The sequence below is a fragment of the Festucalex cinctus genome, chromosome 1 (genome assembly GCF_051991245.1).
Source record: "Festucalex cinctus isolate MCC-2025b chromosome 1, RoL_Fcin_1.0, whole genome shotgun sequence".
Lineage (NCBI taxonomy): Eukaryota > Metazoa > Chordata > Actinopteri > Syngnathiformes > Syngnathidae > Festucalex > Festucalex cinctus.
The window spans coordinates 50,698,422-50,703,082 of NC_135411.1; positions in this window are offsets into that span (position 1 = coordinate 50,698,422).

The following is a 4,661-nucleotide window of genomic DNA, read 5'->3' on the forward strand; positions in this document are numbered from 1 at the left end:
ATAAATGACTTAGTTATCACACTCAGAATGAGTTGACATTTTTTGTACAAAATACCGTATGTGGGGTATTTTTTTTTTATGCCTCAAGGGCTAGGTGGCGCTGCATATATAACTGAATGTTGTCATAGAGATAGCTTCAGGCCTTGACGATAAACATACATGTCAAGTTTGGGATTTTTTGGAGCATGTACCGGGGAGTTATTAAGCATATCCTTTTTCAGTGCGAAACACAAATTTTGATGCCCCGCCTTCATCATATAGTATTTCGAAAGGTCAAGATTTTTCCCCCTGTCGTTGGCTCAGGACTTGACATGGTCCAGGTCAAGTCTTAACTCAGTCAGATGAAACGTGTAGGAGAAGTGGGCAAAAGTCTGCCCCCTGTGAATGTGCAAAAATTGTCAAAAATGGGACATTCAAAAATTCGTAGCTCACTTCCTGTTCATTTTAGCATATGGGTCCAAGAGACTTTTTTGTAGGTCTTGGGCTCCCTCATACACCTAAAAATATTCGTCGTTCTTGCTTAAACGTACAACCGGGGCTGCTTCGTTAAAAACTTCTAGGGGGCGCTATTGAGTCATTTTTGTAAAAATAGCACAATCAACAATAAAATATTGCTAATTTTACCAGGCCAGATGTGTGTGCCAAGTTTCATGAGTTTCTGTGCATGTTTAGACCCTCAAAACTGGCGTTATTTTCTTGGCGAACAGCGCTTAGCCACACCCACAGCAATTCGCGAAAACTCACAAACTTCGTGTTGTGACATCATGAAGGCCGAAACCCTCATCTGAGCAAATATGAGGTAGGTCCAGTTAACGTGTTTGGAGAAAAACGTAGAAGAAAATTCGTAAGAAAAAAAATTGCCACTAGGTGGCGCTATCAGTTAGATGAAATATAAGTCAGTAGATGTCTTTAGGGCTGGACTCTCATCAAATGTGTGAAATTTTGAGAAGATAGGATCATCTCGGTCAAGTTAATGCAGCTTTTATTTTCACGAAAAATCTTCAGACTTTGCGTCACCGTAGCGGCCACGCCCTTTGGCGAAAAGTTACAATATTCGGTGTGGGGCATGATCAACATCTTAAGGCCTTTCTGACCAATTTTCAAATGGATCCCTTCAACAAGCTCAGCACAGTAGCTAAAAACGTAAAGTATGACATTTATTGTAACCACTAGGTGGCGCTATATGTATAACTGAATTTTATCATATAGATGTTTTCAGGCCGTGACTATTACGTTGCCTGAGAAGTTTGAGATTTTTTGGAGCTTGAACATGGGAGTTATTAAGCATTTGCTCTTTCTGGACAAATGAAATTTTAAAGGCAATATTTGATGCCCCGCCCCCGTCATATAGTATTTCAAAAAGGCAAGATGTTTTGCCCAGTTTTTCTCTCAGGTCTTGAGATGATAAATGCCAAGTTTGAAGTCAATTGGATGAAAAATGTTTGCAAAGGGGGAAAAAGCATGACCACAGTGAATGTGCCAAAATAGGCCAAAATTGGACATAAAAAAATTCATAGCTCACTTCCTGTACATTTTAGCTACATGGTCCCAATAGACTTTTTTGTGCGTCTCGGGGTGCTACACGTGCCTGCCAATTTTCGTTGCTCTAGCTCAAACGTGCCGGGCTTGGTTTTTATTTTTCTATGCTAGGGGGCGCTATAGAGTCGCGTTGTTATGACGACTTCATAATATCAAATTTTTCGCCGGGCCTGAGGAGTGTGCAAAGTTTGGTGAGTTTTCGTAAATGTTTAGGTACCCAAAATCGTGATCGTTTACGGAGAAGAAGAAGAAGAAGAAGAAGAAGAAGAAGAATAATAACTAGAGCTGCGAGCAGCTATAAAGGGCCCTCGCAGCCCGGGCCACGTTGGAGTCCTTGCACGTTGGGGTACTTGCACGTTAGGGTACTGGCACGTTGGGGTACTGGCACGTTGGGGTACTGGCATATTGGAAGCAAAATTTCTTTGAAAATGGCATAATAAACGTTTACATGTAGAATATTTTTTTTGCCAGTGTGTGTCAAGCTCAACGGGTTTTGGTGATTGTTAAGACATGCAAAAATCAGCGTCCTTTTTTATTTTTAGGCAATGAGTTGCCCTGATTGATATTTTTTGTAAAAGTGTATATATACATCATCGCTCGTTGTACTCATTGCACAATGTTACTTTTATTGTCCAAAGGGGCAATCAAAAATGAATAAAACAAAATGGAAACGTACTTACGTTTGGATCGGTGTGAAGCCAGTGAACAATTTGAGTGGTGGAAACTAAAAGAATATTCAGAAATGACTTAGTCATCACACTTAGAATGAGTTTAAATTTTTTTGTACAAAATACCGTATGTGGGTTTTTTTTTATATATAAGCATCAAGGGCTAGGTGGCGCTGTATTTATAACTGAATGTTGTCATCGAGATACCTTCAGGCCTTGATTATAAGCATACATGTCAAGTGTGGGATTTTTTTTGGAGCATGTACCGTGGAGTTATTAAGCATATCCTTCATTCACGATATTGCTTTTAATGTCCACAGAGGCTATCAAAAATAAATAAAAATATATATATGTTTGGATAAGTCTGATGCCAGTGAACATTTTGAGTGGTGGAAACTAAAAGAATATTCATAAATGACTTAGTTATCACACTCAGAATGAGTTGACATTTTTTGTACAAAATACCGTATGTGGGGTATTTTTTTTTTATGCCTCAAGGGCTAGGTGGCGCTGCATATATAACTGAATGTTGTCATAGAGATCGCTTCAGGCCTTGACGATAAACATACATGTCAAGTTTGGGATTTTTTGGAGCATGTACCGGGGAGTTATTAAGCATATCCTTTTTCAGTGCGAAACACAAATTTTGATGCCCCGCCTTCATCATATAGTATTTCGAAAGGTCAAGATTTTTCCCCCTGTCGTTGGCTCAGGACTTGACATGGTCCAGGTCAAGTCTTAACTCAGTCAGATGAAACGTATAGGAGAAGTGGGCAAAAGTCTGCCCCCTGTGAATGTGCAAAAATTGTCAAAAATGGGACATTCAAAAATTCGTAGCTCACTTCCTGTTCATTTTAGCATATGGGTCCAAGAGACTTTTTTGTAGGTCTTGGGCTCCCTCATACACCTAAAAATATTCGTCGTTCTTGCTTAAACGTACAACTGGGGCTGCTTCGTTAAAAACTTCTAGGGGGCGCTATTGAGTCATTTTTGTAAAAATAGCACAATCAACAATAAAATATTGCTAATTTTACCAGGCCAGATGTGTGTGCCAAGTTTCATGAGTTTCTGTGCATGTTTAGACCCTCAAAACTGGCGTTATTTTCTTGGCGAACAGCGCTTAGCCACACCCACAGCAATTCGCGAAAACTCACAAACTTCGTGTTGGGACATCATGAAGGCCGAAACCCTCATCTGAGCAAATATGAGGTAGGTCCAGTTAACGTGTTTGGAGAAAAACGTAGAAGAAAATTTGTAAGAAAAAAAATTGCCACTAGGTGGCGCTATCAGTTAGATGAAATATAAGTCAGTAGATGTCTTTAGGGCTGGACTCTCATCAAATGTGTGAAATTTTGAGAAGATAGGATCATCTCGGTCAAGTTAATGCAGCTTTTATTTTCATGAAAAATCTTCAGACTTTGCGTCACCGTAGCGGCCACGCCCTTTGGCGAAAAGTTACAATATTCGGTGTGGGGCATGATCAACATCTTAAGGCTTTTCTGACCAATTTTCAAATGGATCCCTTCAACAAGCTCAGCACAGTAGCTAAAAACGTAAAGTATGACATTTATTGTAACCACTAGGTGGCGCTATATGTATAACTGAATTTTATCATATAGATGTTTTCAGGCCGTGACTATTACGTTGCCTGAGAAGTTTGAGATTTTTTGGAGCTTGAACATGGGAGTTATTAAGCATTTGCTCTTTCTGGACAAATGAAATTTTAAAGGCAATATTTGATGCCCCGCCCCCGTCATATAGTATTTCAAAAAGGCAAGATGTTTTGCCCAGTTGTTCTCTCAGGTCTTGAGATGATAAATGCCAAGTTTGAAGTCAATTGGATGAAAAATGTTTGCAAAGGGGGAAAAAGCATGACCACAGTGAATGTGCCAAAATAGGCCAAAATTGGACATAAAAAAATTCATAGCTCACTTCCTGTACATTTTAGCTACATGGTCCCAATAAACTTTTTTGTGCGTCTCGGGGTGCTACACGTGCCTGCCAATTTTTGTTGCTCTAGCTCAAACGTGCCGGGCTTGGTTTTTATTTTTCTACGCTAGGGGGCGCTATCGAGTCGCATTGTTATGACGACTTAATAATATCAAATTTTTCGCCGGGCCTGAGGAGTGTGCAAAGTTCGGTGAGTTTTCGTGAATGTTTAGGTACCCAAAATCGCGATCGTTTGCGGAGAATAAAGAAGAAGAAGAATAATAATAATAATAATAATAATAATAATTTTTACAAAAACAATAGGGACCTCGCAGCGGTCGCTGCTCGGGCCCTAACTAGAGCTGCGAGCAGCTATAAAGGGCCCTCGCAGCCCGGGCCACGTTGGGGTACTTGCACGTTGGGGTACTTGCACGTTGGGGTACTTGCACGTTGGGGTACTGGCACGTTGGGGTACTGGCAAGTTTAGGTAAGGCACATTGGAAGCAGAATTTCTTTGAAAATGGC